Below are 12,629 nucleotides of genomic sequence, written 5' to 3'. Positions count from 1 at the left end.
ATAAAAAGTACCATTGCTGGTGCCATGTAAAGAACACCTGTGCTGGTACCACGTAAAAAGCACCTATGTTGGTACCACTTAAAAAGCACCTAGTACACTCTATAAAGTGGTGACATTAGAAAGAGCATCCAGCTGTAGAAACCGTACCAAAACAGACAAATGGAGTCTGCCTCAGTTCTCCAGCTGGTCAGCTCTTGTCAGACCGTTCAACCCATGCAAGCATGGAAAACAGATGTTAAATGGTGATGATGATGAGGAGGAGGCTAAAAAAGACCTCTGGCTGTAACACAATGCCTCAATAATATTTCCATCTAACCCATGCTAGCATGGAAAAATTGACATAAAATATGAATGAAAGAGCATCATTGTTTCTTTTTCATACTTGGAATGTGGCTTTGTACACACACTAATCAGTGTGTGCACATGTGTACTTTCTCTCTCTCTGACTCTCTCTGTCACACACACATACACACACATGACATATAGTGTGATATAGAGGACACCGGAAATTAATATTGTCTGATTAATAAAAAATAAATAAATAAATAAAAAGATGTACACAATGTCACAAAAACCTCTCTTTATTAGATTTTTGTACACATCCATTTAAAAGATAATTCTTGTGATTTTTCTGAGTGTGAATAGATTATTCTCTTCAGCCATTTATTTGATGTGTTTTCTTCATAATAGCATGGACTATTTTAAATAGACATATTTAGACACTTGTTAAACACTTTGAGCTGATGGAACTGAAGAAAACCAGTCGTAATTTTAGAATCTGTCATTGTGTATATATTTATACTAGTCACTAGTAATTAAATCTTGCAGAAGTCTAGATGAAGTTGAACTGGTGGAAAATGACCAAACCAAATTAGTAACTTGAGATTTTTGGCTTATAATTACATCAATTAATTACTTCATATTAAAAAAAATAAAGAAATAGCAAAAAGAAAAAAAAAATTCTGACTTTTGATTACTTAAGATTGTTTCTGAAGGCTTCTTCTCTTATCAATCTTCTAGATACCCTGATTGCTGTTCTAATTAAAACTGGTAAGTAATCATTCACTTGATATTTCTAGTAGTTTTTCTTTAACAAGTAGAAGTTAAATTTGGATTTAATGAGTACATTAAATATTTGTGTTAATTTTTTTTGCTTGTGAAATATCTGTAGAGGAAAATTTGATAGCTTAATTATAATTGTTCTGATCAACATCATCATCATCATCATCATCATTACTGCTGTCACTGTTTATTATTATTATTATTATTATTATTATTATTATCATCATCATCATTATTAAACGCTGAGCAAAATGCTTAGTGGCATTCCATCCATCTTTACGTTCTGGGTTCAGATTCCACTGAGGTTGACTTTTCCATTTATCCTTTTGGGGGTCGATAAATTAAGTGCTAATCAGATACGGGGGAAGATGTGATTGACTATCCCCCGTCCCCGCAAATTCCAGGCCTTGTGCCTATAGTAGAAAGGGTTATTATTGCATGCTGGGCAAAATGCTTAGCGTTATTTTATCCATCTTTATGTTCTGTGTTCAGATTCCGCCAAAGTCCACTTTGCCTTTCGCCTCTTTGGGCTTTGTGCCAAAATTTGAAACCATTATTATTATTATTATTATTATTATTATTATTATTATAATTATTATTGTTATTATTATTATTATTATCTTTATTGAGTGAGAGAGCAGTGCGTGCCATCAAAGTGACACGGGGGTAAAATATACCAAGCCCAGTATACCCATCATGACTACCTGTCTGGTAAGGGTATACCAGGTACATGCATCACAACGATATGTGCTTGACGTAGTGATCTCATATCAAAATAAACAGTGCATGACCTTGTAGGTGGGGCCCAGTTAGAATTTTCTTCAGGTCCCTGAATAAGGGTTGCTTAAGAATGATGAACAAAACACCCATGTTTCAAGAGGTGAATTATTCAAGCCCCAAAGAATTCCTCTCAACACATGGCTATGATGCTCCCCCACTACTTCTGCTCATGATCAGAGATGCACATATCATCAGCAACTAAGGGACATGCTCAACTGATTAAGGTTACAACAATTGACAAGCAAATCTGTGGTATTAAGCAGAATATTTGCTGTAGCCCATCTTTTATACCAAGATGAAACAATGTACATTATTATTGCCTTTGCACAGCTTCTAACGCTGGAGATGTACTACAGTGTCAGCTGTTCACTACCAGTGAACTAAGGTAACACCTCTTATTTTTCAAGCACCTTCCGGAGTATTCGAGCAGTTCCAAGCAGTGCTGTTTTCTGCAAGTGTTCCACCCTTATTGCAGCCCCTATTTGTTTCGATTATTATTAAGGTGGTGAGCAGGCAGAATTGTTAGCATGTCAAACAAAATGGTTAGTAGCATTTCATTTTTTATATTCTGAGTTCAAATTCCACTGAGGTATTCTTTCAGGGGTCAATGAAATAAGTACCATTTATGTACTGGATCAATGTAATCGATTGGTCCCTCCCACAAAATTTTAGGCCTTGTGCTTATAGTAGAAAAGATTATTATTATTATTATTATTATGATTATTATTATTATTATTATTATTATTGTTGTTATTTTTATTATTATTATTGTTATTAATATTATTATTATTGTTGTTGTAGTAAGATGGTAGAATTGTAAGCACACAATTAATTCTTTTCTACTCTAGGCACAATGCCCGAAATTTTTGGGGATGGGAGGGGCAGTCAATTAGACCAACCCCAGTACACAACTGGTACTTAATTTATCGACCCTGAAAGATGAAAAGCAAGGTTGACCTCGGAAGAATTTAAACTCAGAATGTAAAGAGAGACGAAATATTGTTAACCATTTCGTCCAGCATGCTAACGTTTCTGCCAGCTCTCCGCATTATATGCTATATGGCTTGTGTGTGGATTGTGCTGTGGTTTCAGATGTTGATTATGTGTATCATTTTATTAAGTGGTGATTATGCGGGATATATGCTGGGTGGGTTGTGCTATAATACTGGGTGGGAATTCTGTAGATTATGTCTTGTGCTTAATTTATTCAGAGGAACACCGTATCCCAACATATTGTAGTAAGGAGTGACTAAAAGGGTTAGCATAAAGAAGGGCATCCAGCTATAAAACGTTTCCACCAAAAAGCCCATCTAACTCATGCCAACATGAAGGAGTGGACCATGTAGTTCCAGGTTCAGTCTTATTGTGGGACACCTTGGGCAACTGTCTTTTATAATTGCCCTTTGCCAATTAAAGCCTTGTGTGTGGATTAGGTAATGGAAACTGAAGGAAGCACGTCATATATATATATGTATATATCATCATCATTATTTAGCATCTGCTTTCCAGGCTGGCATGGGTTAGATGGTTAGACTAGAACTGGCCAGCTCGAGAGCTGCACCAAATTCCAGTCTGATTTGGCATGGTTTCTACAGCTGGATGCCCTTCCTAATGCCAACCACTTTGAGAATATAATGGATGCTTTTAATGTGCCACCAGCATGGGTGCTTTTATGTGCCACCAGCATGGGTGTCAGTCACATGGAACTGTCATCAGCCATGACAACAGTTTCACTTGGCTTGACAAGCCTTCTCAAGCACAGCATACCGCCAAAGGTCTTGGTCACTTGTCATTGCCTTTGTGAGGCCCAACATTTGAAGATCATGCTTCACCACCTCATCCCATATCTTCCTGGGTCTACCTCTATCACAGGTTCCCTCCACAATTAGAGATAAACACAAATAGATAGATAGATAGATATGTGTAGGTATTTATGTATGTGTGTGTACTTTTGTGTTTTCTTGTCTTGACATCTTGGGATAACTAAAAATGAGTTTTTTCATCATAAAAGCAATATTGTCTTTGTTTCTTACCTTCCATGAAAACATGTCTAGCCATGGGAAAATATTAACTTACTTAGAAACGAGTGAGGGCTGGCATCAGGAAGGAAGCCTACCTCAATGAATTCCATCTGTTCCATGCAAGGCGGAAACATGAATGTTAAAATGATGATCAAGTGATTGTCAATAAGATCCAGGTGACAATGTAAGTAGTGAGAGAAGATTCTCCCTAAATATGTAGAGGGACCACTTTTAGGAGCAAAGTTAGAATACAGAATGTATCCTTGACCCACAAATAAGTTAGAGAATGTGGATGAGAGATTTGTGCCCCATTCAAGAATAGGGTAGATGGTCTTTTGTGTTAATGATGAATGAGAGACAGTGTTTAGTTTCGTCTAAAATCCACAAATATTTGTAAAAAGGAGTGACTACTTTCAAGTGGATGATTTAATGTGATTTTATTTGTGTGTGTGTTTCATTGGTTTAGGTTTTCATTTCTCAGAGAGAGAGAGAGAGAGAGAGAGACAGACAGACAGAGAGAGAGGGAGAGAGGGAGGGAGGAAATCATGACTCATGAGGCGCCAAAAATAACCACTTTTATAATCACTGTATGTCACTCACATGAAAGTCCACAACCTTGAGTAGAACTCTCAAGACCTTGTGATTTTTGAGAACCAGTCAAGAGCTGTAGAAGAACAGAGTACAGAGTGGTCTCACACACACACACACAGAACATAGTTTGATGTTTAAGTAAAAGTATGCTTGTATATGTACATTTTCTGTAGCTGTTTTGTGACTTTGTGAGTCACATCTAGTCCCTAGGTAATAGAAACTCGGAGTGTATATTACAAAAATATATTCTCTACATTTTAATAATTTTTTAGAACAATCTAGAATTTGTATTTAGTTTCTATCTTTTATTAGTCTCAGTCAGTAGACTGTGGCCATCCTGGGGCACCATCTTGAGGAGTTTGGTCAAACAAATTGATCCCATTACTTATTTTTTTTTTAAGCCTGACACTTTTTCTGTTGATTCTTTGGCTGGACTGCTAAGTTATGGGAATATAAACAAACTAGTTGTCAGGCAGTGGTGAAGGACAAACACAAAGAAGAACACACATGTACACACACACATGCCCAAGCACACACATGCCCAAGCACACACATGCCCAAGCACACACATGCACAAACACACACATGATGAACTTCAACACAGTTTCCATCTACCAAATTCACTCACAAGGCATTTGCCAACCTGGGGTCTATGGTAGAAAAAAATATGACCAAAGTGCAACACAGTAGGACTGGAAACCATGTGGTTGCAAAGTGAACTTCCTAACCATTTAATCATGCTTGTGTCTATAATACAATAACCAATTTTATTTTATATATTAGTATTTGATCCTTTTTATGTCACCTGTCTTTAGAGCACCTGTACTCCAAATGTTAAAATCTGAATTGAAATCTCTTATAACATAAGATTTTAGTCAGTATTTGGAGCAACTGCATGGTCACTCAACAACGTAGCAGTCAAACCTCCATCAAATCGCACCCTACTTTTTTTTAAAAAAAGTACATCTTAGAAGGCATTGGATTCCCTGCTCATAGGAAAAGACAGGCTGATTGTGCTTGAATGCTTTTGATCATAGATGTGTTTGATCAAGGCATAAGGGATTAACAACAACAACAACAGTAGCAGCCAATATATATAGTTATAAAAGTAATGAGCTGGCAGAATTGTTAGTACACTGGGCAAAATGCTAAGTGGCATTTTGTTTGTCTTAACTTCTGAGTTCAAATTTCACCGAGGCCAATTTTGGCTGTCATCCTTTTGGAGCTGATAAAATAAGTACCAGCTGAGCCCTGGGGTCAGCATAATTGATTTACCCCTTTCCTCCAAAATTTCTGTCTTGTGCCAAAATTTGAAATCAATGTATAATGTTATATGATACTTTATTACCCCCATCACTAATCATAATTACAGAGAAAGATTGAAAAATATATGGTTTACTCATTAGAAATGTAATCTAGAAAGGGTTTAATTGGGTCTTGAAATATAGGAAATTGACCTTTCATAATATCGTGCATTATTATTTTTTGTAATAATGAGATTTTAATTTAAATGTGAAATCTTTATACAGTCAGTTTCAGACAAGTTGATATTAAAACTTCAATCATCATCATCATCATCATCATCATCATCATCGTTTAACATCCGCTTTCCATGCTAGCATGGGTTGGACAATTTGACTGAGGACTGGCGAACCAGATGGCTGCACCAGGCTCCAATCTGATCTGGCAGAGTTTCTACAGCTGGATGCCCTTCCTAACACCAACCACTCCGAGAGTGTAGTAGGTGCTTTTACATGCCACCGGCACGAGGGCCAGTCAGGCAGTACTGGCAGTGGCCATGCTCAAATGGTGTTTTTTTACATGCCACCTGCACAGGAGCCAGTCCAGCAGCACTGGCAATGACCTCGCTTGAATGTTTTTTCACGTGCCACCGGCACAAGTGCCAGTAAGGCAACGCTGGTAACTATCATGCTCAAATGGTGCTGTTTACGTGCCACTGGCCAGAAGCCAGACAGCTGCTCTGGCAATGATCACGCTCGGACGGTGCTATTAGCACTCCGCTGGCACGGGTGCCAGTCATCGAATTTGGTCCAATTACGATTTCAATTTCACTTGCCCCAACAGGTCTTTGCAAGCAGAGTTTAGTGTCCAATGAAGGAAAGTTTAGCATGGGTGCCAGTCGTCAAATTTGGTTCGATATATAGTTATAATGCGGACTTATATATTTTGCAATTATTTGTTTCTGGTTGTTTCATGGATTGGCAAAAGTTACAGTCATTCTCAGTGGGTGTGAATGAAAGCTATATAGTTGGATTTGCTTAACCCTTTAGCATTTAAGCCAGCTATGTCTGGCAAAAATATTCAATATGTTTTATGTTCAAACCAGCCAAATCTGGCCTCTCATATGACCTCTACAATGACATTCTAAAAATGATCAGTTATATCATCAAATTCTCAAAGCCAAGACATAATGCATGATTAATTCCAAACAATAGCAATAAATAAGCATTAAATTTGACAGAGTAATCTGAAGGTTAAAGGGTTGATAAATGAATTTATCTTACACGTTTCTAGGAAAACCCAGCATAACTAGGCATGGCTGTGTGATAAGAAGCTTACTTCCTGAACATGTGGGTCTTGATTCAGTCCCACTGTGTGACACCTTGGTAAAGTGTCTTCTACTATAGCCCTGGGCTGATCAAAGCCTTGTGAGTGGATTTGATAGATGGAAATTGAAAGAAGCCTGTTGTATATATATTTGAGTGAAATTCAATGACAGAAATTGCACAGAAGCCTCTGTTGCGCGCGTGTGTGTGTGTGTGTAGTTCAGTTGTCTTATCTGTTTTGATTTGTTAAGACCATCACTAGAATAAAAATACTTTACTCCAAAAACAGGCATAGGTTTGTAACAGAAAGAATATCCAACCTCCAAATACTACCTCATCAAATCTCAGCCAACCCATGCAAGCATGGAGAAAATGCACATAAAATGGTGGTGGTGATGGTAATAATTGTAGTAGTAGTAGTGTTTTTGTATGCGTGTGTTTGTGTTTCATAACTGAAGTGTAGACTTATACAAGACTAAGAATAGATTACTGAATAGTCATCTGTATAAAGAACTGGGAGAAGAGCCAGGTTCCAGCTTAGCTATTAGAAATATACCAAGCTGAATAAGTCTACAGACAAGAGAAAAAATAGAAAAGAAAAGTTATCTATAAAATATGGTGTTAAGCTTAAAGAGATACAAAAGATTTTATCATGGCTGTGTGGTAAGAAGTTTTCCTCCAAGCCACATGGTTCTGGGTTCTGTCCCACTGTATGACACTTTGAGTGTCTTCTGCTATAGCCTCTAGCTGACCAAAGCCTTGTGAATGGATTTGGTAGATGGAAACTGAAAGAAGCCTGTCATATATATATATATATATATATATATATATATATATATATATATATATATATATATATATATATATATACATATATATACATATATATATATATATATCAGCAATAGTAATAATGATTATTATGAAGTGGCATAGCATTACCTTTAATTCTTTTTATATATATACAGCTTTACTTAGACCTACACATGTTTCAACTGCACTGATTAGTTCCCATTGCAATTGCAGCCCTACTATAATATGGGTGTAGTTTCTTCAGGGTCTTTATTTTAATATCCTTTGATTTGTCTCATTACCAGCGTCGCCTTCCTGGCACTTGTGCCGGTGGCACATGCAACGACATTTGAGCAAGATCGTTGCCAGTGCTGCTGGACTAGCTCCTGTGCAGGTGGCACGTAAAATACACCATTTTGAGCATGGCCATTGCCAGTACCGCCTGACTGGCCTTCGTGCCGGTGGCACGTAAAAGCACCCACTACACTCTCGGAGTGGTTGGCGTTAGGAAGGGCATCCAGATGTAGAAACTCTGCCAGATCAGATTGGAGCCTGGTGCAGCCATCTGGTTCACCAGTCCTCAGTCAAATTGTCCAACCCATGCTAGCATGGAAAGCGGACGTTGAACGATGATGATGATGATATTATATTTTCTGTCTTACACTTATTCCTGTTTAGAACAATTGAAAAGTTAATCTTTTATATTTCTCTCAGATTTAGTTTTAATTTGATCATTCATGGAAGAATCAAATTCATTGCAACCAAGTTCCTTATTACTATTTACTCTTCTAAATAATGTCACCCTATTTTAAATACCTAACTGAGAACAAACCAGTAAATGTTTGGAGTAATCCCTTACTATTTACAAATATATGTGTGTGTGTATATGTATAGATAGGTAGATAGAGGCATGCTGATGCAGTAAAGAATTTTACTTCTCAACCACATAATGTAAGGTTCAATCCCATTTTGTACCTTAGGCAAATGTCTTTTATTATAGCCCTCGGTCAACTGGGGTTGTAGGAAGAGAATTTGTCAAACAGAAATTGTTCAAAGACCGAAGTAAGCAAAAGTGTGTGTGTGTGTGTGTGTGTGTGTGTGAGTGTGAGTGTGTGTGTGTGTGTGAGAGAGAGAGAGAGAGAGAGAGAGAGAGAGAGAGAATGAATGAATGTTTACAATTTGGTAATGAACAACAAAATGTCAACATTTATAGCTGGGTCACAAATAGTAATGTTTGTTGATATTTCTTGTCATTAAATTGTCAGTTAGCTCTGTACCTTGGAATTCCTCTGATCTAAAAACATCTCTTCTTGAAAATCAGTTAAGGATTGGCTATATGAGGAGTACCAAATCATAAAATCCTGCCTCAAATAACTCTCTGTCTAACCCATACTAGCATTAAAAAAAACCCAGACATTAACCCTTTCATTATGAAATGGGTTAATTCTTTAGCATTTAAACTGGCCATATCTGGCCCAAATATACCACTTTTTTGTGATGAAACTGAGTAGCTTTGGCCTATCACACATCCCCTACAATGTCATTCTAAAAATAAACAATAACATCACCAAAATCATGAACCTATGAGATAATGAATGATTAATTCAAAACAATTTGAATAAATAAGCTCTACATTTGACACAATAATGTGAATGCTAAAGAGTTAAACTAACAAACAAATGAATATTTAAAAAGAATTCTTTCGATCACTGATTAGAGGAAGGAGAGCAATACCCATGACCTTTTGTAAGGCTCCGAAGACTGGTGGGAAATAAGGGGAGAAGATATTTTCAGATAGAGGAGACCTAGTGCAAATGCTTGCAATAGAATGGACTCAGCTAAATACACAGCAGGTGGAGGAGGAGAAAGTGTTGTTGTCTACCCAAGCGATGGATTAAGCCAACCACTGAATATCAGAAATGGTCTCCCTGATGGGTTTCCGTAAATTTTATTCACAAGCTTCTGGTTACCTAAGGCTACTGTAGAAGACACTTATCTAAAGTATGGTGTAGTATGATTGAACCCAAGCTGAAATTTCACAATTAGGAAATGAACTTCTTAACCATCATATGTTCTGATCCACAAAGATCAGAACTTAACTGCAGCTCTTGGTGGTCCAAATTGGATATGCAATCAATGTGGGTGTCTTTTCAAAGCATTGTCTGGTTTAAAAAGCCACATCAGATGTCATGATGGTTCTAAGGTGTAGGAACAGGTGCTGGTTCACCTCTGCATAAGGAGTACAAGAAATATTCCTCTTAAAAAATTATGGCCAGGCGAGTTGTCTTCCTTCGCTTGATAGCGAGGTTTTTCAATTTTGAAGTAAAAATTTCCGAAAAGAGTGAGAGAGAAAGAGAGATGTATATGTTTGTATTTCAGTTTTCCTATTCTTTAAATGCATTTCACTTTACTAGGATATTTGTAAATAGATATTAACTAAACTGTGTTTCAGCATTACTTCTAGACACTGTTCTGATATTATATTGTATCTTCTAAACCAGACTCTATTACAATAAAGCAGTAAAATTACCGTGGATTCTGATTTTATCTTTCACACATCCCTTGTGAGTCCATGCAGGTGTTAGACAATGTGGTGGGGGTGGATTTGTATCAGGTGAAACATTTCTTGTTATTGTTAGTAGTAGTAGTAGTAGTAGTAGTAGTAGTAGTAGTGAATCACTGGCTTGTTAGGCAAAATGCTTAGCAGCATTTTGTCTCTTCACGTTCTGGGTTTCTAATTTCACCAAGGTTGACTTTGCCTTTCATCCTTACAGGGTTGATAAATTAAGCACCAGTTGAGCACTGAGGTTGATGTAATCAATTTACCTCTCCCCCAAACTGCTGGCCATGTGTCAAAATTTGATATCTATTATTATTATTATTAGTAGTAAGGCGGCGAGCTGGCAGAAACGTTAGCACACTGGACAAAATGCTTAGCGGTATTTCACCCGTTTCTATGTTCTGAGTTCAAATGCTGCTGCGGTCGACTTTGCCTTTCAGCCTTTCAGGGTGGATAAATTAAGTACCAGTGGAACACTGGGGTCAATGTAATCGACTAGTCTCACCCATGAAGTTTCAGGCCTTGTGCCTATAGTAGAAAGGATTATTATTATTATTATTATTATCATTAGTAGTGGTAGTAGTAGAGCAGCTGCTTTTAATGAAATATTCTAAGCATTTTGTGGTATTAGTAGTAATATGCTATTAAGCGCCAAGTCTGTCCTGATCAAGAGACTTATGATCAAAGCATTCCAGTTGTGACCACCCCATCTTATCCCTTTTCTTTTCTTTTTGTAAGCCAGTGTATCTACAATTACCTCATTGCCAAATATGCCTTTCTTTTTTCTTTTGGATGAGAGTTTGCTTTCAAGTAAATTTGCCTTCTATTTCTAGCAGATTACGTGACTACATTGAAATTCCCTTGTAGGATTTAAAACCCACTACTGTTTGCTATGTGTGTGTGTGTGTGTGTGCGTGCGTGTATTCTCTTTTTCATGCCTTGGTACTGTGTGGAATGTGGCTCTCATAATTTATGTAAAGAACAGCCAAAGATGATAGCTTTTGATGTACAAATGTTTTCGAGTTGTTTCTTGTTACTTTGCCACTTGTCTGGGACCGAACTGACTAGAAACAGGTGCAAAAACTTATTGACATTCATACACACACACACACACACACACACACACACACACACACACACACACAAACATTTTTGCTAATCCCCGGAAATGTCTTGATTCCAGTTAAAAAGACAGAATAGTTTGTTAGTGACCAGCTTGAATTCTGTGAAGAAGAACTTAAATAAAGTTCAAAGAATGATCAGCTGTGTGGTCATGGTTAAGTGGGAGCATGGTTAAAGAAGCTCACTTTGCAACCATGTGGTTTTTAATTCAGTCCCACCTGTACAGCTCCTTGGGCAAGTGTCTTCTGTTATAGCTCTGGCCTAACAAGTGTCATGTGAGTGAACTTGGTAGAAAGGAAATATGTGCAAATCCATTGTTTTTCGTCATTATTTCCCTCTTTCCTTTTAAAATGTAATGCCTCTCTCTGCCAATATGTCAAAGACCAAGACTTTACTTTCTTGATATTGCCAGTACTTCAACAGAGAATGCAGCTGTGTTGACCACTGGAGAACTTAGAGAGAGAGAGAGAGAGAGAGAGAGGTAGATAGATAGATAGATAGATACAATAATAACTATATAATAGTATATCATAATAATAATATATATTCTCTGTTTTAAAGCGATGTTTTATATAAGCAATTGACTGAAAAATGAAGAGCTAACCCTAGCCAGAATTGAACCCACATATCAACACTTACATGGCTTTCTCTCCATAATTTACAAAGCCTTTTGGGTTTGTTTACAAATATTATATGTAGTATTAGACAAAGTATATATTTCATAAAATTTGGCTGAAATGTATGAGTGAGCTTTTGGTTTAATAGGATGCTCATGGAAACGTGTAAGCATTGATATGTGGGTTTGATTCTGGCTAGCTCATCATTTTTCAGTCAGTTGCTTATATAATATGTCACTTTAAATCAGAGAATATATATTATTATTATTATTATTATTATGATATATTATTATATAGTTATTATTGCACTAAGAGACTTCCATAGTCGCTTTCTCTCCATAACTTACAAAGCCTATTGGGCTTGTTTACAAATATTATATGTAGTATATATACATAGATATATACATGTATATATATATATATATATATACATATATATATATATGTGTGTGTGTGTGTGTGTGTGTGTGTATATATATATGTGTATATATATATATATATATATATATACACACAC

The 12,629-nt window shown here is 36.7% G+C and overlaps 1 long non-coding RNA gene across 1 annotated transcript in view; it reads left to right on the top strand.

The window, feature by feature from the left end:
* The window catches only part of LOC106868419 (uncharacterized), a 105,685-nt gene that overhangs the window by 53,589 nt on the left and 39,467 nt on the right, over positions 1 to 12,629 (top strand). The window contains exon 3 of the long non-coding RNA XR_001409272.2: positions 1,021 to 1,050. This is a non-coding gene — a long non-coding RNA (uncharacterized LOC106868419). The remainder of the gene's footprint in view (positions 1 to 1,020; positions 1,051 to 12,629) is intronic.

This window comes from Octopus bimaculoides, chromosome 5 (genome assembly GCF_001194135.2).
Source record: "Octopus bimaculoides isolate UCB-OBI-ISO-001 chromosome 5, ASM119413v2, whole genome shotgun sequence".
In the NCBI taxonomy this organism is placed as follows: domain Eukaryota; kingdom Metazoa; phylum Mollusca; class Cephalopoda; order Octopoda; family Octopodidae; genus Octopus; species Octopus bimaculoides.
Note: the sequence above shows the minus strand (reverse complement) of the source record. Positions and strands in the feature narration are given on the sequence as shown.